Genomic DNA, 26,654 nt, shown 5'->3' with positions numbered 1-26,654 from the left:
TTGAATGCCATGGCAGGTTGATATCCATGGGAGGCCTCCCCTTTTCTGAGGAGAAAGGGAGAGGGAGATTTGGGGAGGGGAAGGAGGAGAGGAGGACTTGGAAGAGACAAGGAAGGAGTAGCTGGGATCAGGATGTAAAGTGAAGTAAATAAACAAAACGTTAATAACTAGTAAACCAGTAATAAACATCACACCTGAGAGTTATGAGAAGCAAATGCTATTTTTTTTGTAGTCAATGTTCTGAGCAGTGCTTGGAAGACAGTGACTCACTAATGTCAGGTGTCACCTGTCTGTTGCTCTTCTTCTGCCATCAGCATAGTTACTGTAGCATCTAGAACACGCGGCTTTCGAATTGATTGTGGAAGCAATTGTACAAAGTGGGGTCAAGTCTCTTTTGGTGTTTATTAGCTTTCAAGAATTTGAATTTATGAGACCCTGTGTGTAGGAGCCTAGGAACATGGGACCTCTTTGACGAAAAAGGAATATTTATTTGGCTCTTACATCTTTACTATTAAATGATCTAATAAATAACTACTTATAGTTTTATTCTGAGTTTGAAATAGGATTAGTAGTGCTCTGATCTATCTAGCTTCTGTTATGAGAGGATGGGACCACTTTATAATTTATAATCTATGCAAATTCCTAATTTTGTAACCATCAGGGGGAAGGTGGCAACATTTATTTCAGGTCTAGAAATTTGAAATAACTGTTCTTGCACTGTTTGTTCATGGTACCTCTTTTGGATAAGGATATTTTCTTACTCTCAGCATCTCTATGCTGCTCATCTCTCTATGTTGGAGAACCTGCTTTGTCTTTCACTAGATTCATAGTGTACCTCCGGGCTTTGCTATTGCGATTCAGAAGCTCAGTAGCAGAATAAAAGTCACATGTTGACTGGTGTTTTGATAATCAAATGAAACAGTGATGATGGGTGGAAATATGTTTGGGTTGGAGCAAAAGGTTCATCCTAATGAAATGTGATTTTACAAAAGGACCGGGCCAGGTCATCCTGGGGGGATGGAAGGTATCTGAGGTTTCCCAAAACCATGTTGGGCTTACCAGCTGTTACTAAAAACATTAATAAAAATTTTGTCAGCTTAGAGTTATTGCCATTCCTGAAGAAAAGATAGATGTATGTATTTTTAAATCTGGACATATGAAGGTTTAAAAAAATATTGTTGTAGAGTTCTCCTGGCTACATTTCCTGTGTTCTTTTCCAAGCCTTTGACTGGAGAAACTGAAGAAATGTCTCTGTGCCAAAGTGAAATAGTAAATGAAAACCTCATGTCTGAAGAACTCAAGGACTAATAACTGGTAGTGAGATAGGTAAGGTTTTATATCACCAGAGGCAGAAGTGACTGAAAGAAAAGGAGGCAGGTTGTGAGCCATTACTTTCTGAGGTGTGGGGTTAATTCGGGGAAATGATGGACACTAGTGGGTTTCAGGCTTCCAGAGGCAGTGTAGGCAATGTGTTTTTAAAGAATTCATGGTACCCACTTTACTGCTGAGGTGGAACACAAAAATATCCGAGGAATCCCGAGGAGTTAATGGTTCAGATGGATACGCAGAACAATACCATCAGTCTACCCGCCCCCCCCCCCCCCCAGCATTGTCTAACTTGGCGCACTGAGTTTTGAAAGGAAATTCACATATCAGAGTGAATATTAACTCTATTGTGACACATTTCCTTCTGACATTTATTATCTTGTTTTTCCCCCCAAAGAATACATTAAGCACAAATGAGATATAGTTGAGGAATGATACAAGTCAGGGATAGAGAACTTTACAGCTCTTTTCCCATTAATTATAGTGACAGCTTGCTTCTCAATCCTAATGTATGAATTGACTGAGCTGATAGAGTTTGTGCTTGTGCCTCCTAAGTGCAGTGACCCAGAGCCACTTACAGTGTAGAAGGAACAGAAATCAGACTTGGATCCAGACTGCCTTCTTTTATCTGTGTGTTACTACAATGTGGGAATAATAATTCTTAAGGAATATTTGGTAACAAATGTTTCATAGTTGCCTACAAACTAAGGGAAACTCAAGGAAGGACAGATATCACAACACACGTCATCTAGTTTTACGTCCTTACCATGAAGCTTCTAGAGTCCAAAGGACGGTTTAGACTTCTTTTATTCAACCACTTTTGGTATCTTATGCATTCTCACACCAAAATTAACCATAAAAGAAGCAATAGCTCCTGGGTTTAATAAATGAACATCTGATATAAAAATACATATTAGCTTCAGGAAGGAAGTTCTCAGGGTAACAGCCATTAGAAGTTGAATTTGGTGTTTAAAATGCCATCTTGCTATAGAAACAGTAATGGTGATGCTTTAATATTTTGTGTAGGTATCAGAAGAGACATCTGCTACATTAGAGAAAAGGATCAAGAGATGAGATGGAAAACACAGAAAAGAAATAAGAGGAAACTAGGAAGCACTGACACTCTTCCATACTGGCCAGGTCAAAAGCATTGGTAACCAGAAACTAAAGAAGTGACTAAACAGTTCTCTGGCTAGCTTACCTCTGTCTTAGGCTAACTTTATTTAGAAAATGCCTTGTGCCAATGACATCAACAGCAAACCAGAGGCAGTGTAATAAATGCTTCGTACTATACCTTGGTGCAAAGCTTAAGGGCATGAAGGAAGTTGGGCTGGGAAAGGCATAAACTGGTACATATGCTTTGAAACATCTTGGAGGCTGTGGTCCTGCTGTAATTTCATCTAATTTCACTGTGGAGAGTTGAAACAGGAAAATGCATGTTTGTGAGACTTTAGTGTATTGACTGTTCTGATTTCGTTAGCTGAGAAGATAGGATGCTGGCTGGGAATTATGGGGGTTTCCTTTTCCTGCTTGTTGGTCTTAATGTCAGCAATTGTTGCAAGCTAGTGCTAAGATTTATGACTCTGTTTCCCATTATTCTCACAAACAAGATGCTGGAAGGAGAGAGAGGAATTAATACACTAATAGCTAAGAACATGTTTTTGGGCTTTATTTCTATGTGTTCAATGCCACACTTTGTATTATGTATACGCGACACTATGTTGTTCCTGGTTATATGTTGTTAACTATTTTTCCTGTTAACTATCATGAACTTCTATTAATAATCATAAAGAGAGCCAGGTACAGGTGACACATGCCTTTAATGGTGGCACTTAGGAGGCAGAGGCAAGCAGATCACTTGAGTTCTTGACCGGCTTGGTCTACAGATTAAGTTCTAGGACAGCCAATGATACACAGAGAAATCCTTTATCAAACCCTACCCACCTGGATCATAAAGATATGACAAGGCTACTTCATCAGTCTCCTAGGGAAAAAGCATTTCTACATTGAAAAAATATCATATTTGTACTTGAGCTGTGGGACAGTTTGGCCCATAGCAAACATTCCTTGAAGAAATTACTATTTGCCAGATGGTTTTGAGACCTTTTCATGTTGATCGACTCATGTAATCCATTATGCTGCTGAACTAATTTTATTCTAGAAAAGTCTGAGATAGAAGCTACCACTGTATATGATTCCCACTTCCTACTTTTCTATAAAGAGATGGGCATAGAGAGTTTGAATAACACATTAACCATTCAAAAGGAAAAAGTATACTGTATTTAAATGCATGTTCAGTATAAATGCATGTCCTAGAATCAGTAAATAATAGGACTAGAATGGAAATCAGTTTCCAGGTTCTAGGTACAACCTAGAACCTATCATCCTTACAAACAGGACCTTTTACTCTCTCTCTCTCTCTCTCTCTCTCTCTCTCTCTCTCTCTCTGTGTGGTGTTTTCCACAATTTTTATCATATTTAATATTTGAATTTGGAAATATTAAATACACTCCATTCTATTCTTTGTATTCAAATTAAGCTGTCAGATTAAAACCCAAGGTTATTGAAGAAAAGGAGGGCATAATTTCATTAAAAAATATTTTTTAAGACAGAGTTTCTCTGTGTAGCATTGGCTTTCCTGGAACTTGGCTTTGTGGACTAGGCTGACCTTGAAGTCTAAGAGATCTGCTTGCTTCTGTCTTCCAAGTGGTGGGCTTGGTGGTTTGTACTGCCATCTCCTGGCTTAGAAATCAGGACAAAGAGACAGAGAAGGGACAATATGCAGTGTTCTACAAACCCCAAAATTAAAAAAAATCTCATCCACAAAACTTGCTTTAAGTCTAATTAGGTGTTTAGAGATCTCAAGACTGCTATGGTTTTTTAGGCCCCTGCCACTGGAACTAAGAAAAAGGGGTTGCTTTTATCCCCAAGAAAGCAGAACATCTTAGGCCAGGCAAAAAGATGTCTTGTCTATGTAAAACCTCCGTTACTAGCATCAAATTCATGACTACCTAGGAGCATACAGAGTACAAAGCGTGAGCAATCAACTAAGTGGGTTCTTGGGTGGTAGGCCATTGCAAGAAGCAGAAAAAACAGTTGCTCGGTCCATAGATCCCAGGGTTACAATACCTAGGTCCACATCTCAACTCGGAACTTGAATTCTTATTACTCAATGTGATTAAAGGCAAGATGTATGTTTGTTGTTGTTATTGTTGTAGTTCACTTTAGTTTTAAAATGAATATATATTTGTATCACTTTCCCCCTCTGCAAAAATAATACTTGGATCCTAGGCCATAGCAACAAATGATGTGAATGTTTGTAGAATGCTTACTGTGGACTCTCACTGGGAGTAAGAGCAATGCAGTAGCTGCTATTATTACCATAATTACCAGGAGAAGCAGGAGTAGGTACAGACATTTAGACAGGCAGGAGAAGTCTTACTTGGAACAAATATAAACCCAAAGTACCCAGCCCTGGCTCCAGGTATTCCAGGGGCTATGTTACTGTCTCTGTCTTGGTGTCTCTTTGAGAATACATCCTATGCTGTGTTTCTTTGTTAGCTTTAGACAACTGGAGCAGGGAATCCTTGAAATTCAAATTGCAAATTGCATAATTCTTAGTGCTGTTGAGGTACAAATACTTTCCCTTATATTAAGCTATGGCTCTTGGGCCTCTAGTTTTATGTTTTGAGGTACATTTTGTGGCTATTTGGAAGGATAAGTGAGATGCAGGAAACAGGCACTTATTGTTGAAAATCATTTTTAAGCATTTCGCATAGGGTAAACACACTCTCTCATCCTGTCTTCTAGCCCTGTTCTCTCTAACTTCAATGCTGTACGAAGTCAATTGACTATATTATACCAAAATTATATCTTTCTTTAAAATGCCCTGGATATCTAGAACTCCAAATTCTGTCCTGATGATTTCAAGACATTTCTAACACTTAAATGGGATGCTGTCAGTATCCAGGTTCCTAAGATTGATTGTAACTGGGAAATGCATCCTTGGAAAACACATGGTACCCAGGAGCACTATAGTTCCTGGGTGTTTTGAATGGAGCTTTAGCTAAATGGCCACATGCATAGCTGGGAAATCCTCTGTGGTCCCTGGAAGAGCTGAAGATTGGAGTAGAGAACCTAGGCTCAATTAGCTCTCCCCGAATCTCTATACTTCGGTGCAAAACTGTAAGGAATCCAAAGCTTTTAATTTAAACTTGGCCTTCCAGGTTGTTTTGAAGGCATATTTATTTTCCAAGGTAGAGGTATAGAATATTTTAATTAACACTCTGTTGGCTCAATAAGTTTTACATATCAAAACGCATGAACTCTTCTCAGTGCATTGTATGAACATAACAAGGACATAGGCAGTGGACACACACACACACACACACACACACACATTAAAAATGCCCATAATCTCCTTTGCCAATGCAGAAGTGCTGAGGAATCGTAGCATCAATTCCAAGTCAAGAGCGTACTATGAGAATGACTACCTGCTGCCATTTTCCTGTTCCTTTATCTTGAAACTGAGATTTCTTGGAAAAGAAATAGGAGTAAATGAGTAAATCAAAACCACAATGGGGTAGTTTCATGAGAAGAAAAACCTAGAAGAAAGCAGAGGGAAAAAAAATCCCTAGAGGTCAGTTGTTCCAAACATGGTGGGTGTCTATCCGCTGTCAGCCAGAGCTGTGACATCTGAAAATGATGATGGAAATAGCTGGAATTCTTGATAAAAATTCTAGGAAACTCGGGGCTTCTGGGAAGCATATGGGAAACCAAGAATATTTAATTTTCTGTAAAAGTTACATGGAGCAAAACAAAGTGTTAAGACATCATCTAGGTGTGACACATTGTCTGTTTTCATTTTTCTTAGGTTTTCTTAGAACTGAGAGAGGGGAGAGCCTTCATTGTATCCTTTGAATTATTTGGGGGAAATGTTGGGTGGCGTCTGTTCCTGCTTCATGAGGTGGCACTGTTGAGATATTTTTGGAGGCTTTAGCAAAGTAGCCCTGAGCTCCTCATGGGTCCATGTGGAACCTGCAGCAAGGCCCACCTTCCCTAAAGAGGACCATCTTTGGCTAAAGATATGGGATAGCTGTGTTCCTACTGTACTTCAGAGTCTTAGATTAATTCTTCTCATCTGACTCTACTTTTGTATCCAACCAAGATCTCCTTTGATGAGAGAACCTTAATCTCTCTCTCCATTTACAAGAATTGTGGTCTCTGGTAGACCAGACACTCCCATGGAGCCTCAGTTTCCCTGGACATAGAATAACAGCTGGAGTAGCCTGTCTCTGAGGGTTTATAAAGTTGCAAATACAGTGACCCCTTCGGCTCTTGTTCTTCCTCTGCTTTTTTAGCTCTTTTATTGTCAGCTATAGTATTTGGAAAGTTGTCTTATATCAGGAACCTTCCACTGATCATTTTGTTTGGGCAAGAAAGTCGTTTACTCAGTACCCATCTCTACATTAGCACCGCGCAAGCCCAGCTCTGGAGTGTCAGGGAGGCCAACATGAAACGAGGAACTGTTGTGTGACTATTTTCTACCTCTCCTCCAAGGAACTCCTGAGTGAGAAATGCATCTGGCTCCCATTTCCTGCAGAACTTTGCTTATTTGAAATGTTTAAGAAATCAATTGATCCAACTTCAAACAGACTAGATTTCGCTGGCTGTGTAAAAGCTCAGACCTCCTTTTGTGTCATTCCCAAGTCTGGGCTTCACAAACATCCAGTTCCCCCCATCCTTTACCAGAAGACTTCTTCCTGGCCATCACTCCTTCACACGGAGCCAAGTGTCAGGCTGGGAAGGGAGGCAATAAATCTCTGTGATTCTTCATATGTGCAATTTTCCCTGTTGCTTCTGATAAGGAAAAGACAGAGGCCCTCAGCTCTATGCATAGAGCCCAGAGAAATTTAGAAACCAAATCATGTTTTGCTCACAAAAGGGAAAGCAAACGTGCTAAATTTGGCTTTGAGTTTATCTGGGTGATTTTCAGAGGACTTGGGTAGTGGATGCAGAAATTTTCTTTGTTCTTGACTAGATGGTACTTAGAGATTTTAAGAATGAAAACGAATTCCTAACTTTTAAATATCTTGACTAAATATTTCTTAATAGGAGGAAAGGAGCAAAAAAAAAATTGTCCCATGTAAATCTTTGCAATGAAAAGTATTTGCCTCCTTGGAGTTAGGGATCTGCCCACTCTGTGCCTTTCCTCTCTCTGTCCCGCCCCTCAGCGGCTTTGGTGCCTAATGACTGAAATGAATGTGACTGGAGACCAGCAATCCTTCCAAAGCGGAAAGATTTTTCCATGACCTCTGTACACGATGTGGGAAAACTAATGAAGCCAACCCCAGTCCAGCCAACTCTCTGCATGCTTACGGCAAAGAGACATTCTCAAAATTAAGCAAGGAAGAGAGTTGGTTTTTGAAAAGCTTTTAGTTACTTTTTTTAAAAATATATTTTCTATCTAGTAATATCACTGACAACACTCACTTTCTGGCTTTTTAGTGAAAGTGGTAAAAATTGCTTGGAACACAAAATTTCATTCAGCTGCTCTCGTCTGCTTCAGTCCCATAAGCATAGCGCAGAAAGAAAGCAATATTTGTCCACAGGGGGTCGGTGAACACCGACATGACCTCAACCAGCAAGTGGGGCCTCTTAAAGGAGCCAAGGTTCTGAGCCACACTACGTGAGAAGCTCATTTAAAACCCATTTACAATTAAACATTCTGTCTCTTGAGACTGCAGCCAGTTGGGTCCTGATGATGGTTTTGTTGGCACACAGCAATACAGTTAGTGATTCTGACACGCACTCCATTTTGAGCAAATTGGCCTATTTTTCCTTCTACTTTGAAAACAACTGGCTTGAGTCTCATGGACTTAATTGTGCTGTGAGAGCCGCGTAGATGCAGCTTTTGAACAAGTGAGGCAGAGCCACAACGTAGCTCATCAAAACGTTGGTTTATCTAACGATCATGTGCCTTTGATCTTAAAAAGTATCTCTTACATATGTGTGAACACAGGACTGTCTGATTCCCCCACCCCCAGAGTTCATCTCAAACGAAAATTTAAAGCCACAGATAGAGGAAATCTACGGGGACTTTCCATGTTCATTTTTACTCTCCTTCACCGTCTTTTTCTCTCCCGCCCCTGTTGTGAAATGGACAAGGTAGGTTAGAACATTTCAGGATCAGAGTTTGTTCTTGAGCCTTTCACTTGTGCAATAGAATTTGCAAGTTTTAGAAAAATATTTGGTAAATATAACTCATTTTTTTCTTTGCATTTTTATGTGCATTTTATTTAACAAATACTTTCTCAATGTCTAATTATGAGCCAGGCACTGTCTCTTTACAGTGACAAATCAGATTCATGATCTCACAGAGTTCTGGTTTAGTGTGTGTGTGTGGGGGGAGGGAATCAGGCAATGTGCCAAATAAGGTCATTTTCATCAGAGGCAAGTGATGTAAGGAAAAGGAACAGGAATGTGGAGGGATGGGAGTGCAATTGGGATAACTTCTGAAAGATAGCAAACAAGCGGTCCTCCTGAGGAGGTGACACACAAAGGGGCAGCCATAGGACATTGCCTAGATAGTACAGGCTGAGTGTCCATCATTGGAAGTGATGAAGAGATTTAATACCGGTAGAGTGAGTAGGTCATTGTCTAGGATCTATAAAATATAAACGGGTTTTCTTTCACCAAATAGTCCTAGTGTCTACCAGTTCAAGACTCCTGGCCGACTCAAGGGCATTAGAGAGACTGCCTTTCAGGAGCTTGTGTCTCTCCCAAGCAAAGCTTTTCCATGCACAGTGACAGAATAAAGTTTCTCCTTCACTGGCCTTATTTGTTTCCAGTCTTGTCCACTTAGGCAAGCATGGAGGAGAGTTCAAAAGTCTACATTTTGTGCAGTCTTGCTACAGTTGATTCTTGAAACCTGCATTTCTAAGGGATAGTCTATGTCTGGCCAATAACTCCTTTTGATCTAGTACTTTCTATGACAGCAAGTATAAGTAATTGTCTCAAGCGAAAGGAACACCTCACAACACTTCCTATGAGTTTGCTTTAGTTCATAGACTCATTGTATATTATGGACTTATGTTTTACAATTACTTCCCCCAATCCTCAGGTCTAACTTCATTGGCTTTTGATCTGTTTGAGGAAGCTGTGGTTTTGGATTACCCAGTTTTTGGCTATGTATAATTTGGAAGACATGTCTGATGTTCTTCGGTACTGTTTTAAAACATGCCAAAATACAAAAAAAAAAAAAAAAAAAAAAAAAAAAACCTTTTTACCTTTTAGGTATAAATGCCAACCAGCATTTGCTAAAGGCTCCTGTATCCTGGAAGACGTTCTACTAGTAAATATACCTGGTTAACTAAAAGTCCTCCATATACCTATTTTTAAGGCATGGTGTCTTTAAAAGAGAAGATGAATATAGTTCATTTCCTTCCCTCTCCTTGGCTTTTCCTTTTAATGGATCTTTTATTTTCTCATTTTGGAATAACTCATAGGATTTTTAAAAAGTCTTAGATTCAAGGATTTCAAAAAATAAATAAATACAATAAAACCCATTGGCTATAAGAAGAGATTTGTACTGATTCCTGAGGCTGAATGAAAAGACTTAAAAAACCCAGACTGGTTTTTTGCTTCAGAAGTGTAAGACTTCTGTTTTTCTATCAAATATTTTCCTAAAAGGGGCTTGGTCTGGGAACACATGTATCCCATCCAATTTCTTTTTCAGGTCTCAATTTTCTCTCTTTATTAGTTTTTATCCATAACTATGTGATAGTTCTGAGCAAATGCAATGATAGCAATGGAAAAAGAGCAAGCACTGACCGTGACGCTGATTAAAAGGGCACAAGTGAGTCTAAGGCAATTTGGAATCATAGACGTAGAACTTGTAAGCATGGACAAATCGAGAAAGTCAAAAGAAGCCAACTTTTATAGCTGTCCATCTGCCAGTCATTCATTTAAGAAACAACCCCCTACCTGCAACAAAACCAAAACCAAAAAACTCTTTAGGTTGACAGTGCCACCTCAAAGTGCAAAAATGGGTAAGGAATGTAAATCACATAAGAACCCGGAGAACCCAAGGTAAAGACCTGGAAGTGCTCACTGTCACTGAGCTACATCCTGTCATGAGCTTACAGCTAATACTGGAGACGAAGAATGTGCTTCAAAAGGGATCTGCTCATCTCGATGGAGAAGCCCCTCTTTTTGTGACTCCCACCCCATTCAGCTTAGCAGAATCTACAAGTTTTTATCCCTCACTCAACAAAGCTCTGCCAGGCACAGTTGAACTTGCTGAGGATGCAGCAACAGAGACAGACCTTTATTTTTACAGGGCTATTAGAACTTCATTTCTTCTCCCTCTGTAAAGATACTTGTAGGTCACTAGTATCTATTTTAGAAATACCCCTCTGCAAAGGGGCCTTGCTTAAGACAAGAGAAGGCTGGTGAAGGAATTGAAAGCCATTGAAGGAATCATACTTCCAAACAATGATTTCCATACAATTGAAGAAACTCATTTCCATACAATTGAAGGCTGCTGAAGAAGCCATATTCCTATATACTCTATTGGCCCCCTCAGTGTTGTCTAATTATGAGCAAAATTATTTCTGCACCTCTTTTTAAACTGTTCCAGAGATTTAGTTATTATCTATGTGAATAGTAATTTTGGATAAATTCTCAAATTGCCAAACTATATTTTTTTCTTTGCTTTTGTCAACCATGCCTTGGTGGCAGTACTGTCCCCAGATTTTAAAACCCAGACACAAAAATACAACTGCCTATAACTTTAAAACCATGACTTCTACCAAAAAGGCATTGGTGACATTTTTGGCCCTGGTCTTTCATAACTGTAATAGTGCTCACTAAGACACTGCCCACAGCAGTACTATGTGCTTCCGTGGTCAGCTTCATTGATAAGCCCAGTACAGAAAGCTGAACCTGATCCTCCCTCTTACTGCACCTCAGTGCTCCTTGTGCTGTATCAGTCTGGCTTCCTGTTAATAGGAATACTTCCTTAGTTATTGCATATGACTTGATTTTGTTGAGAAAACTCAGAAAACATCCCCTTTCGTTCAACTACATTTGGCAGCTGGCAACTGTTTATAGGTATTGTTTGTTTCAGCAAACACACTTTATTTTTTTTCAAATTAATAAATACCCTAGTTTAAAATTATGCACACATTTATATGTACTTATGATGTACATTATAATGTTTTGGATCATGAAATAGTTGGATCTAGTTAATTAATATATCCATTACTTCATATGGTCTTTGTGTCTGAGGAGAACCCAACATTCATTTTCTTACTCCCCTCCCCCAAATGCACAGTGAGTGTGTATCACCCTGCTCTCCTACAGAGTTCTTGAATTAATTTCTTCCAATAGCCGCTCACCTTGGAACCACTGACCAACATTTTCCTTAGCTCTCTTCCTAAGTGTGCTAGCCCCAGGAACACTGTTTTCTCTATTTCTATGAGATCGAATTTTTAGCTTCCTTGGTGGGGTAGACTATGAGGGATTCTTTTGTGGCTGCATTGACTGGATTAATTCACTGAACAAGACATCCCCACTGGATTCATCCAAGTTGTCACAACGACAGAATTTCCTGAATAGTATTCCATTATGCAGCCATGCCACATTCTCTTTCCGCGTCCATTTAGCAGTGGACTTTAGTTTGGCTCTGTCTGTCACTGAGATGAGAGGCTGCCTAGCATGTTTCTCAGTAACTGCTTTGATTCAGTCTCACTCCTCCATTTTGCTGGACAGACACCATCCTTAGACAAATCTCTGAAGTGTTTTGTATGTTAGTCGGTGTCTCTTTTCTCCATAATGGAGAGAAGAGCTGTATCTCCTTGAGTTGCTGTGAATACTTGAGTCTATATGGAGCATAGAGATAACTTTAATAAATACTAGACCTGTATCTATTTTTCAGCACTGTGGTACAAATACAGGTATGATCAGAGAATATTATAGAATTTATTCTAGAGCACCTCATCTTGAGCATGTATTTTTCAAAAGAATGAAATAAAGACAGAAGGAAAGAAACACTGACATTCAAACGATAGCATCCTTCTATCCGATCATCTACCAATGTAGTATTCAACGGTGTCACTAGATGGCAATTGTGAGTCATAAAACGAGCTGCACATGGCTGACCTCAATGACTCTGTCCTTAGCAAGAGTTTCTTTGCCCGGTAGCCTTAGATTCGGTTCACTCTTAACCTCCATGAGTCATAAACAGAATTACAATCAGTAAAGCTTGCATTCTGTGGGTGGTTTCGAGGCGCCTCTATAGGTACTACCAGTCCTAAAGACAGCTTTGCTAAGCCTGGGTTCCCTTGCCACCATATTCATCTTATGAGGAATATACCTATCAGGAGTGTCTTAGGCCAGCCAGATGACAACACAGAGTCAAAGGCTAAGAAGATCATCAGTGCTTATCAAAGTGTGCCCCTGCCAGCAGCCACAGCATCTCACCTGGTTACGAACTCCAGGCCCCTCTTAGGTCTGGAGATCAGGAAGTGTGTGCTTTAACAGTCATAACACTCAGGTGATTCGGGTGCCTTCTCAAGTTTGAGACCCACAAAGATAACAATGCTTCAAATAGTATAAATGCTGACCCTGGAAGATTCATCAGAAAATATTTGTACCCCACTTTACCTTTGCCTAAAATGATACTGTTGCCAAGTTAAATGACTCACTGGAAAAGTAAAAGGATGGGCGGAAGATGATGGGGATTCCCAGCATTAGACGTGGTAGAGCCAGACTCCATGCTAAACTGAATATTCTAGCTTTTCCAACAGTACACTTTACCACCTCCCTCCTCCAGACTGAAGCTATGAATTACACATTGTGTCCTAATTGGAAAAAAAGGCACATGTGTATTTAGTTCTAAACGAGTTTATTATTTTCAATACACATTTATATGGGAGTGTGACAGCCTGTAAGAAGTATTCCCTGAAATGTGAATTTATGCATATGGTGAAGTGAGGGGGAATCAAATAAAATAATATGCATATACAAAAGATTACAGAGTCTTGGCAAACAGACTAATGCCTCTAAGGATTAGGGAAGAAAGGCAAGAGGGGGAGACTGCAGAGGTAAACTTTAGATACGGGTACATACTTACAGGATGACACAGAGGAAAGGCTTTTAGAATGAGCCATCAGCATCTGTATGGCTACAGAGTCATGAAACTGGGGAAAAGGAAGGTTTGCATAAAGGCAGGGATGTGGTCAATATGTTATCGACAGAAGTATCATGTCTACTAAGCATAGCTGACACTCACAAATGTTAACATTGTTAGCACAGCACTAAGCATTTTATAAGTATTATAATTTGACTTAATCCTTGAACACCTTTGCACACATTGACTCTGAGCCTTGCACTATGGATTATAGTGTACATCCACTCATTGCAACATTACCCATTCCTTAGAGATATTATTACACTTAAAAAGGAGATTTAATACTTCTCCATTTTCTGTAATATGAAGTATAAATTTGTAGAGAAAAATGAATATATATAGTGTTTCCCCCCCATTTTGATTTTTATTAAAGTAAAATGCACTCTTTAGCCCTAACCCTAATTTTATCTTATGCAAATAAGGTCTCTCCAAACATGTACAGATCATCTCCTCTCTGTGGCTATTGATCATTACTATCTGTGTAAAGGTGCATTTACACAATGGAGCTCTTAGAAACAACGACTTCATGAAATTCCTAGGCAAATGGATGGAACTAAAGACTATCATCTGAGTGAGGTAACCCAGTCACAAAAGAACACACATGATATGCAGTCACTGATAATTGGATACTAGCCACAGAAAGCTCTGAATACCCAAGAAACAATTCACAGACCTTATGTAACTCAAAAAGAAGAAAGGCCAAAATGTGGATGCCTCAGTCCTTCTTAGAAAAAAAAGAAAGAAAAAAATATGTATTCATCATATATTATTATGTAACAAATTTTGTGAGCTGTAATAATATTTCATAAATAAATTAATAAAACATAACTACTATTGGTCACTATCTGTTACTTATACTAGTTAGATACTAGACACCAATCAAAACTGTTTCTATACTACATGCCACTAAATTAAAGTAAAATTAATTACTGGCATCTCTGTAAAACAGCTTTCCTTAGGCCATTTAATCAGCAAGTAACAACCCTAGGCAAAGGAAAGCTAGAAGCTGGTGGTGACTTTAGTAAGAGAGAGAGAGTGGATCTGAGAAAGTTGGAATGGTTCTTTTTGGACAATCAGAAGGCTACCATTGACTTTCCCCCCTTTCTTTAAAAATATTTCTTAAAATTTTAAGATTATGATTATATTTCCCCCTTCCCTTTCCTCATTCCAGACACTCATGGCTGTCTTTGAAATTCATGGTCCTTTAGAAAATCATTACTATTGCATTATGTGTGTGTGCATGTGTGTGTATGTGTGTGCATGTGTGTGTATGTGTGTGTATGTGTGTATTTGTGTGTGTGTATGTGTGTGTGTATGTGTGTGTATGTGTGTGTATGTGTGTGTGTGTGTATGTGTGTGTGTATGTGTGTGTATGTGTGTATTTGTGTGTGTGTATGTGTGTGTGTATGTGTGTGTGTATGTGTGTGTGTATGTGTGTGTATGTGTGTGTGTGTGTAGTATATATAAATGTTATTGCACAAGTATATATTCCTAAGTACATAAGTGCAACTTTCTTAGTTTGTAAAGTGTTACTCATCTACTCGTTTTCCAGGGTGATCATTAGGTAATCTTATCACAAGTATATTTTTCATAAAGCATAAAATCAGAAGGTTTTTGTTTTTCTTTTCTTTTTTCAACCCAAGGACTGAGTGTCCGGTTATTCTTCATTTATTTGGAATGTTGGAAGTGGCCAGGTTCTCATGATAGTAGACAAACTGTGAGGGGGCAGGTGGCAACGAGAGTTCATTGCGATGCTCTGAGTCACTGACAGGAAGCAGAGTCATGAGTGAGTAGTTGGTCTGGAGTCGCTGCTTTATTATACTTTTGTTTCTATTTTATAAGCACTCACTGTGAATGTGATTTTTCACAGTCACCATTTGCATCTTATCTTCACTGGTCAGAAATGCCAACTACTAAGCTGGAAATTCAAATTGTAATGAAAATTCTGGCAGCACTCAAAGTTCCTGCACACGGATGGCCCTTCCCAGGAGGTGCAGATGGTCAAGGCTTACTTAGGATTCTTTTTTTAGGTATTTAACTTTTTGCCTGAGAAAAGTCACTTTTCTAGAATGTAGGTTTTGATCTGTAGAATATTTGTATTGAGTAGAATAATCTAGAAGACCCCTTCAGCGCTGAGGATCTGTGTATTTATGAGATCACGCAGAAATGAAACAGATGACTCATTTCTGAATTTTCATGGCAGCAGAATTTTAGTGATGCATTAATAGAAGAATTTATCAGACAGGGGAGGTCTCCATGAGTTCATGGGGGTGGGGGCGGTCCTTCTAATAGTTGCATGTTTCACTGCTAGGTTCGGTAGACCTGTCTAGCTCAGAGTTGCATTTACATGATTTACTTCCACATGACCTTTAACATACCTTTGCGGCTAACACCAGGGCAAATTCGAACAAGCTACATTAGATGTGGTCCATGGCCCATGTGTTCGAAGGCAGGAGAGGCACAGCTCACAGGGCGGTCTGTGCTTTCTGAGGATGCCTAAAGCCATTCCTGCTTCATGCACACATTACACTTCTGTCTTTAAACTTGTGCTGTGTCTCAACGTGCCTTGTTACCCCAAGAGAGTCTAGAAAACCCAAACACTGTATCTTCTTCAAATAATCTACAGGGTGTTTTGTTCTGAACCAGAAGGGAAATATGATCAGGAAAAATGAATATACCAAGTGTTATTATGATTACCGGCTCATCTGTGATTGAAAACAAAATCACATTTAATGTCCACTTCCCATACTGGAACAGTTGTCTTTGTAGTTTGCATCCATTTTGGAATCAATTACATTTAAGTCAGGATGTAAAAGCACCTGAATTCTCTCATGTGGACAGAGCTGGTTGTTGTTTTCAGGCTTTTTTTTTTTTTTTTAATTTTTCCCTCTTGTAAGCATTAATAATGTGACAACCTGTTACATATTCTATTTGAAAAAAAATCTAAAAATCTAAAAATATGAGTTTTTGGTGTTATTCCTTGGTTCATTTGTTCTTGAAAATATTTTTACTCCCTGTCTCTCCAATTAGGAAACCAAACTTCTGCAGTTTACTCAAGTTATGTTTTGTTCACAGGAGCCCCTGTCACCTTTCATGCAGGAAGCTACAACTCTCGGAAACAGAATGGCAAAGATTTCTATTAAATCATTAAGGGGCCTCTAGAATGTGAATCTCTCCTTTCTATCTCTTGTTTTTAAGTTTAAGACATTTCAAACGGACAGCCAGGTACCCTTGGGGGACAATCTTTCTGCATAGTGTTCCTACAATGTTTAGAACTGTCCCTGGCCCAAACGCAGAACTGATGTCATTATTACTGAATGAATTCCAGATACCCTAATACTGTCTGGGTTGGTTGCGTGATGATTTCAGGTAGTGCAGTCGTAAGAAGCAACAGTAATGACAAGCTTTGTTTGTTGTTGCCTATTTTCAAATCTCTGTGGAAATTAAATGAGCCAATCTTAGCCTAACTTTGAGGGTCCAGACTGAACCTGTCCCATATAGTAAACGACAGATTGGATTCTCGCTGTTATTGTTTTGCTACTGAAGTTTTTCCTTGAGGATTTTCAGTTAGATTTTTCAAAATCTACTGAATTTGAAGTTATCGTGAATGGGATAAAATTTACCAGATAACAAATTTATATATAATGATTTTTTAGCATTGCTTATAGTAACCTACCAGCCAGGTATCTGTTTCTCTCTAGATATTTATGGGAGAACATATTTTAAACTAAACAGTGATACAGAGCTACAGATATAATTTATGATTTTCCCATAGAATTTTAGCTTCTAAACCTTTCATGCATTTAAGTATAAAATTACAGTGAATGAGTATTTGGAAGTATCAGGAGTAAAGCCCGATCTTTCCCCTGAATATAGATGATACAGCAGATATACAAGTGTGGCTGAATCACTAGCATTAATCTACACTATTCCCTAATAGCATCTTGGGAAATGTGTTTAAGTTACATCAAGGCAGGTGCATATACAAGCCCAGTAATGTGAAATCATACTGTGGGCTCTGAGCATTGGAAAACTCACATGCACCACAGAAGCATGTGAGTCATATATACAATGGCATTTCCCGGTAGCTGTGCTAAGACATGTAAAAAGACAGGTAAATGTATTTATAATGAGTTATACATATCAACACATTAAAATCACTATCTAACCCATGTTTGTTCATTGAACTCAGGATATTGCAAATATAACTTCAGCACGCAGTCTTTCTTTTTTAATCTTGTCTTAAGAATTTGGCATAGGTCTCCTACTAAAAGCATATCTTGATGAAGTTGAACCACATTTCAAATGTTCAATAACTATATATTGTTTGTGACCATCACATTAGAAATGTTGCCTGTTTACAGTTATCACACTGGAAGCCACCAGAGAGTCGCAACATGGTATAGAGAGACGGCAGAGACCAGCACCACATCCACCATTGTCTGTTTTCTGGCTCTGACATTTGCTATAGATGTGACTATGAAGAAGCAATTTAGTTTCCCTGAGTCTCAAGTCCCTATTCTTTAAAATGGAAAAATTTTATATGACTACTATATTTCTCTCAGGAGGCTGGGGGCAAGATTGAATAGCATATTGTATGTGAAAGTGTGCTGTTAAACCATAAAATGCCATGCACATGTAAGACATTATTATGTCTTTTATTGTAGATTTTGCTCTCATGACTTGCCCAAGGCCACATTCCAAATTGGTAGGGAATGAAGGTTAGTATCTGGGGCCTCTGACTTCCAGCCATCTGTTTCAGCTGCTCATACCAAACTAGTTTAAAGCAGAGCTTTTTTTTTTTTTTTTTTTTTTTTTTTTAACCCAGAGATCTTTTTACTTAAAAGATTGAGGAAAGAGAAGAGTGAATTTAAGAAGTAAATTTCATATCAAACAGTGTTTAAGTTAAAGTGTGTGTGTGTGTGTGTGTGTGTGTGTGTGTGTGTGTGTGTGTGTGTATTTATATCTTTATATACTTAGAATTATAGCCATCAAGGACCGGACTTTACTGCTATAATATAACATGAAACCCCATGTTCTTCAAAGTTTCAAACAACTTTTGAATTAAACTGTAATTTCTCAACTCTATCCCTAAAACAGCAAAACCACAAGAAAGTCCTTCCGTACTGGACTTGATTAATGACACAGATATGGATCAGTGCTGCAAGTTTTCCATGGATATTTTTGGTTACAGATGTACTTCATTAATTCTCATGTGTAAGACACCACCACGTATAGTGTGACTCCAAGATACACATTAATGATAAACAGAGAGCGAGAACTTATAGGTTCAACCCATATTATCTGGTGTTTGCCATGTGTAAGGCATGTTAGATATTTAATGGTCAGAAGAAGCTAGTTTCCATCATTTACCCTCACTGGCAGATACGCTGTTTCACCTGAAGAAAGGATGGAATGTGTGAGCTTCATGTCTGTGGTGCATGCATGGGTAATCCGTACTTTGGAAGGTAGAACAGTGATCAGAAAGGCAGCTCTACTTAATTAAGAATAATTATACAGTTCCTCCGGGTAATGCTGGAAAGCACAGAAGCAGACCACAATCTATTTTCCCCAACTGTATGCCTTCCAAACTGTGTATTTATGTGGGTTTTGGTCATTTTCTATAGTGTGTCAAACATGTTTGCAGAACTGAAAAAGATGCTTAAGCACTTTTGAGTTTTCATTCTATGTGTGAGCAAGCACCAACCCAATTCATCTTGACAAAGAAAAAGACATATATGCAAAGAGTTCTTCACATTTCTCTCAATTAAAATTCTTTAAAATGACTTTCAGATGGTTATTTTCATTAAGAAGCTTTGATTAAAGCTTCAGACATGCCTTAATTGGCCACATGGAGCAACAATAATTCTTCCTTTGAGTGGCCGAATCCCTACCCTTGACTATTGAATGGAATAGTTCATTGACTCACCTTTACATTTTATTGCTTTGCACCGTAGTTTAAAAACAAAAAAACTTAATTTTTAAAAAGTCCAATAAAATATATTTTTGATCTTTCTACCACAACTTTACAGCCAATTCTCCCTGCCCCCTGCCCTGTAATAATCACCTTCTGCATTTTTTATGATTTAGTTGAACATTATTATTGTAATTTTTTTACTGGGTGAGCCTATCAATGTTTTTGGCAGCAAGATTTTGTTAACAAAACTCCAGGAGCTGAGTCCGTAGTTGGTTGTAACAACTGCAGAGCTTCTCTGGATTTTGTTCACAGCCTTTCTCAAGAGTGGATGGCACCCATGCCACGCCTCTCCTCACTGGTTTCTTCACACCCTCCATCAACCTGAATCCTATTCTCTGATGCTAAAACAAACACAGTTTTTTCTCTTTATTCAATAGCTTTACATTATGAGCATTTTATTTGGGGAACGTCTGTCTTTGATGGGACCCGGCACAAAGAGTGGGCAGTATCCACATTAAAGATGTAAATATCTTAGTGAAATCATCGAAGTATTTGCATTTATCCAGGTGCTATGAATGTATCCATTTGGGGTAGGACATGGCTATGTGGCTGGATGCTGTGCTGTGTGTGTCTTTTCATATTAATGTGTCTCCAGCACAGGAAAACACACACACACACACACACACACACACACACACACACACACACACACACACACAACTGAAGAAGCTTAACCAGTCTTTCAATTATGAAATGAAAGCACACTGTAAAAAGTCATTGTGCTGTTATACATTAGGAACCCTAAAGTCATGTGTCCAAAAGCCACACTAAAATCCAGGCCACAGTAATAAGCAGAGGATGGTGGGGGCACTATGAGATAATGTCTACTTGTCAGAAACGGATGGCATGTTGTGAACCTTTTTTCCCATTGAAGTTCCAAAGTTAATGATGTACTTTACATTTTTTATTGCTTCTACTGAGACATTAATTAAAAAATAAAAGAGATTCTGGCATTCTGTTGTTGCATTTTACTGTGGAGATATTGAATATCCCATGTGAATAAAACCACATTTGTTATATCATGCTGTGTTTTAAGCATCCTAGCCTGTCTATGGGAAAATTCAGTGCATATCACTTCGGTCATCTGAAATGAATAACTTCTTCATTATAGCTCATAACTTCAAACTATAAAGTATCAGCTGGAGAAAATGGTACCAATTAAGAGAAATATGATAATGGTAGAAAAACACATATAGACATGTCTGAGAGATGATAAGATTATTTTAATTTTCCCATTTGCACTGGAATTATTTATTTTATAAAGCTCCAGATCTTTTATTACTTAAAATCCTTTGCTGAATCATGAAAAGAAGCTTAAGTGAGCAAAATTTCCCTGTACAATCCAGCTGCTAGCATCTGGTGGACACTTGGATACCTATTCAGTTCCTATGGAAATGATTATTCTAAGAGTCAATTTCAACATGCCTGGACTTAAAAAGCAGCTAGGCTCACACTCTGTATTTTACTGTAAGTTTATGTTTTAAAATTCAGTATTAGTGACATTTTAAAGTCTTTTTCAGCAGTATAGATAGTATTAGAGACAGGACAATCACACCTGAAGAAAGGCTGGGTACACATCGCCTAACTGTTTATGTGCTACAGGGTTACAAGTATCTGCTATACCAGCAGACCAATCCATAGCTGGTGCTTCCTCTCCCCTCCCTCCTTCCCTCCCTCCCGCCCTCCCGCCCTCCCTCCCACCCTCCCACCCTTACCCCCTCAAACTTACATTTAGGCTTGGCTGGCCACTAGAATTGAGGACCAAAGTCCTTGTTTGACTCTTCCAGTAATACCACTGGGGCTGGGTCCGGTCTCCTCACAGGTATTATTTTATTTACAGAACAGATTCTGAAGTGGAAAGATAGGATGCTTTTATTTGATTGCATATAAAGTAACATGAAGAATTATTATCAAACTCTATTTGCTTCTGTAACATATAAGAAATTGTATAGTAGAAATGTATGAACACATACAAGATTTAGGCATACATTTAAAATCTAATAGAGATTCTTATATATCAATGAGAGGGAAGAACATATGTTTTGCTTTTATTTAAACAAGTAAGTGTTAATTTTTATGCGATATATTGCTATAGTTTAAATTTGGGATCTCTCCAGACACCCATATGTTAAGGGCTTCATTAGTGTGTGCTGTCATTGGGAGATGGTGAAACATTTGAGAGGCAGGGCCTCCTGGAGATAGTCGGGTTATTAGGAGAGTCCTTTTGAAGAAATATTGGGACCCTGATGTCTTTGGTTTGTTTTTTAGTTATCACAAGGTGAGCAAGCCTTCATTTTCACTAACCCTAACCCATAATATACTATTACAGGCTCAAAACAACAGTCAAGAGCTCCTGACCTGACACCTCTGAAATTACAAACCAGAAATATTTATAATTTTTTAAAGTATTGGTTACAATGTCATAAAGCTAACATGTATACACACGTCTGTCCAAATAGACCATCCATCACGTGTCCTTGTTTTTGTCGACATGTATTAAAGTTCCATTAATTCTACTCTTGCTGACACAGAAGAGATAGCTTAGAAAGGACATGGACATCTGTTATAGAGGAAGCAAATTTGTGAGGAAGTAATGCCTCAGGAAGTATAGTCTCCTTTAAGAAAGTCAACCATTGAAAGGTACATTTTCCCACCTCATTTGCATACACCTTGAATTAGAAGTTGTTCATAGTTACTTATCAAGTTGGGTGTGGCAGGTTTTTATTTGTTTAGATTTTCTTTTAATTTTGACACAACTCTAGCAGACACCCACATTTTCTACCGTGTCCCTCATTAGACCATTCACAAACCTTGTGAGATCTTTCCAACTGTAGCTGAGTTTCAGGATTTCACTGCTTTTACTAACAGATAATCTTATTTGTTTTTGTTGTGATGCACAGAGTTGTGCCTAGGACATATCTCTATTTGTTGTTCAGAAAAAGATTTAAACCGAAACTTCAGAATGTAGATCAAGAAGACTTGAAAGCCAGCTTTTGTTGTTCAGGAATCAAGTGCCGAACTGGGTATCTGAATTGAAGTTTTTGTAAACTGTGGCACATTGTAGAATAGTACTCTAATACTTTCTATCATAACAATCATCCCATATTTAATGCTTTCTAATATAGAATCCACTTATATGTTCTGCTCTTAAAAATGTAGCTCCAGTGACTAAAGAGGCATTAATCTTTACTTTGCCATTGATAACACTGTTGAAAAAGTGTTACAGTCTCTGGATGGGAAACAAATAAAAGTATTCAGGATTCAAACACTGCAACACGGGAGTGAACATATTGCCTGTACCAGCCATTTAAAACTCATCACATTTCAGTTTATTTAGGAAGACTGAGCTAGAACCAAGGCAAAGTACTAAGCAAGAAGTATTATTTAAACTTCTTTATCTTCTCCACACAAAAATTATAGGATTAAATGTCTGGTCCCTCATGCACTTATTAGACAAATTTTCATTGATAAGGATTTTAGGATGAAAGATAAGGTTAAAGGGGATGTAACTGCAATGTTTAGTATTAAAGTAGCTGAAGACAATAACATGATGTTTTTTTCAAATATATTAATTGATATAAAGTAATTAAAATATATTTATTTATTGTGTATGTGACTGAGTGAATGAATACATACATTGTGTGTTCATATGCTCATGGTAGCCAGAAGACAACATTAATTACTCCAACAATGGAGTTAGAGTGTTTATGTTCTAGATCACTCAATGAGGGTACTGCGACCTGAATTCTCATCTTCTGCAAGAGCAGCAAGCACTTAAAACTCCTAACTCCATTTCTCCAGCCCCATTCTTGCTTTTTTAAAATAAACAGATATTTTAAAATTTATTCTTTACAAATGAATTGCAAGGCATTAGAAACAGCCACAATGAAAAACGATACAGAAACATTATAAGTAAAAATCATCATGGGCAAAATAAAAAGGTGATATGGAGTCCTTGGTCCTTGAGAAACTGTTACACACCAGAAGTTTTTCAGATGATCCCAATCCCTCACCTCTTCTCTGTGTTCCTGTCTATGAATTTGGGAACACTTATGGTGGCTTTGACTAATCCAGCACAGAAGAAGAGACAGATTTCTTATCCTCACTCCCCCTCTTCTTTCTCCTGGTCATTCTCTTTATCATAATTTTGAGACAGTATCTCATGGAGTTTGGGCTTGTCTGGAACATGTTTGTAGTTGAAGATGGCATTAAACTCCCAATCCTCCTCTCTCCTTCCAGCTGCTAGCATTTCAGGAGTGTGTCACCACACCTGCCCCAACTTCTGAAGGTGGTTTGTAGGACAAGAAGCTGTCCTGCATGCTAGGCTATTGTCTTTTGGAGCCCTGAACTTCTGACTAGAAAGTCTGACCACCTTCAGACCATCCAGAGAACCTTTATGTTGGTCTTCCTTGCAGTTTACATTGTCAACTAAGCTCAGCCTTCCTTCCATTCCTTGCCCTGGAATACTTTCCCTGAGACCACTGTATGGATAAACCCTTAATCATTTAAATCTCAGTTTGAACATGAACTTTTCTTCTCTTCAAATAACCTTCCTTTTTGTTCCCTCCCTGTCTACATTTCTTTCTTCAACTTCTTTCTCTCTCTCTCTCTTTTTCTTTTGACATGGTTTCAGCTAGCCACAGCCAACCTCAAGCCTATCCAGCTGAGGATGACCTGAATTCCCACTCCTCCTTCCTCTACCTTTCAAAAGCTGGGATCACTGACATGGACTACCTTCCCCATTCCCTACTTGGGCAGAGGAAGCTTGTCTCTTTTGTTCTAAACCTTCCTTGTAACTAGAACTGGTCCCGGTACATACTTACGTATTTATAAATACTTGTTATACCCCTTATAAATAAACACATCTTGCAATTCTTAAATACAGAACTTAACAGGTCAAGAAAATCACCACTTGAGATTTTAAACACTTTATTTTCCTTTTAAGCCAGAAATTTAAAACTCTATGGGCATTTTAAGAGGCTTTGATGGTTCTGATTAGAGTTAAGCACATTCCTTCAATTTGGAAGAAAAGAAAAACCCACAAACAAAATCATCGCAGCGTAAAATTTTTTCAGGAGCATGATGAGAGCTCCCTTGTCAAATCCCATACTTTTGAAACTGTATCACCATTCAACAGACTCCTTGCTTTGAAATGAAGAATGTTTATCTCTCAGCAGTATTTCGTTGCTGTTGAACATGTGATTATTTACTGGATAAGGAGTGAATCTTAGTAAGCAGACTTTTCTTTTATCACTGTACGTGTTGAAAACAACCTTTTTTAAACTTTATTTTTTATTTTTATTTTTTTGAGACTGTCTTAATTCAAGCATTGAGAATAAGATGGGGTATTTACTGGATTTGGTAAGTGGAGTTAGAACTGTTCCCTGTGGTACCATTCATTCTGGGGCTTCAGTAACCAGGTGTGATTATAATTCTACAGTACTGAGATTTGCTTTTATAAAGCCATGATTATGTAGAATGTAAATTTCTATTTCAAATTTCTATTTATGGATATGCCATAATATTTCACAAAGTGTATAACATTCTCTCAGACATCCAGATATAGGTTTCAACACATAAATCAATATAGTCTATCCTAACCAGTTTTGAAATTTCAACATAAAGCAGGCTGATTGTATTCTTATGGTTTATGAAAGAAGAAAGAATACATAAATGTGCTCTTTGGGTCAGTTCCTTGCTCGTTATGTTTTCTGACTATTCTCAATCCTACAACCGTGCAACAAATGAATGAAGGCAGGGAGATGAAATATTCTATTATTTACATATTAGTAGGAAAAAATTTGGTGAACAAGGAATCAGTAAAAATATCTAAGACATTAAATATGAAGTTTTACAAAGGAGACTAAATATCTTACATATGATACATGTTATCAAGAGCATGATTAAAGTCCATTGATTAATACTGCTACTAAGTTGGATATAGTATTTCAACAGCACAGTTGAGTTGTTTAGAAATGTATGGTGTCAAAAAATAATGGGTTAGTCATCTTGAAGTTCCTAGAATCAAGTCTTTCTTTTTTATGGAAAAATCTATTGACTTGATTCATGGCTACATATCTTTGAAACAGAGAGAGACCATTTTCAATTTAATTAAGAGAAAATCAAGGTTACAAAAATTGTGGTATATTTACACAATGGAGTACTACTCAGCTATCAAAAACAATGACTTAACGAAATTCTTAAGGAAATGGATGCATCTAGAGAATATCATCCTGAGTGAGATAACCCAGACACAAAAGAACAGATATAATATGCAGTCACTGATAATGGGATACTAACCCCAGAAAGCTCTGAACACCCCAGAAACAACTCACAGACTGTGTGAAGTTCAAGGGAAAAAAAAGAAAAGAAAAAACCATTATGCTCAATCCTCACACACAAAGAAAACTTTGACTAATTCCAGGTTACATCCTGTTTTACATGTACTTTGTGCTCATTGTAGCTAGTGGGACCTTAATGCACACTATCAAACCTTTGAAAAAAAAGCCAAGCACTGACAAAAATGTATTTGTATACTTTAATGCAAAAAATGATTAAAATTTGTTCATTTGTCTTTGTTTTTTAAAATAAAGTTGTTCAAAAAAAAGAAAAGAAAAATCAAGGTTACATATTTTTAGAGAAAACTGTGAAATTCCTTTCTACTGGAACAGGATCAAATCTTAATTGACAAGAAATTCTTAGTAAACAGAAAAAGGAAAGACATTTCTAAGGTTATATTAAGCCACCACTGAGGATCCAGATTGCCAAATAACTGGTTTTCTTCTAAGTAAGGTTAGTGAGACACTCATTTCTTGCTTAGACAATGCATCAATGGTTTCATGAGTCCAGTTGTAAGGTTCAACACCAACTGTAAGGCAACACCAACTGATCTGTTAAAGTCTGAAAGTACCTACATCTCTAAGGTATATATGAGATGTTTGGGTTTTATTAATTTGTAATGAGGAAACTAGGAATGTGGAATCAACTACTCAAAAGTTGAATATACTTGAGAAACGGTCACTTTACTTTAGAAGGCTGGAGGAGAGGAGTTTGTGTGGTTAAGATTTAAAATTGGCGCTCTCATTACAATTCAAGAGGTTCTGCCTGCTAGTCTCTTAGACTCTTTTTACTGTAGGTACGCCTGTCAATCATTCTTGT

General features: G+C 38.0%; 1 protein-coding gene across 1 annotated transcript in view; it reads right to left on the bottom strand.

Annotated features, from left to right (window-relative positions):
- Positions 1 to 26,654, bottom strand: part of COL8A1 (collagen type VIII alpha 1 chain) — a 132,758-nt gene that overhangs the window by 36,344 nt on the left and 69,760 nt on the right. The window contains exon 2 of the mRNA XM_080918935.1: positions 21,226 to 21,344. The gene's annotated coding sequence lies outside the window, so the exon portion shown is untranslated. The remainder of the gene's footprint in view (positions 1 to 21,225; positions 21,345 to 26,654) is intronic.

Source organism: Micromys minutus (assembly GCF_963924665.1).
Source record: "Micromys minutus genome assembly, chromosome: 7".
Taxonomy (NCBI): domain Eukaryota; kingdom Metazoa; phylum Chordata; class Mammalia; order Rodentia; family Muridae; genus Micromys; species Micromys minutus.
This window is presented reverse-complemented; position numbering and strand designations above follow the sequence as displayed.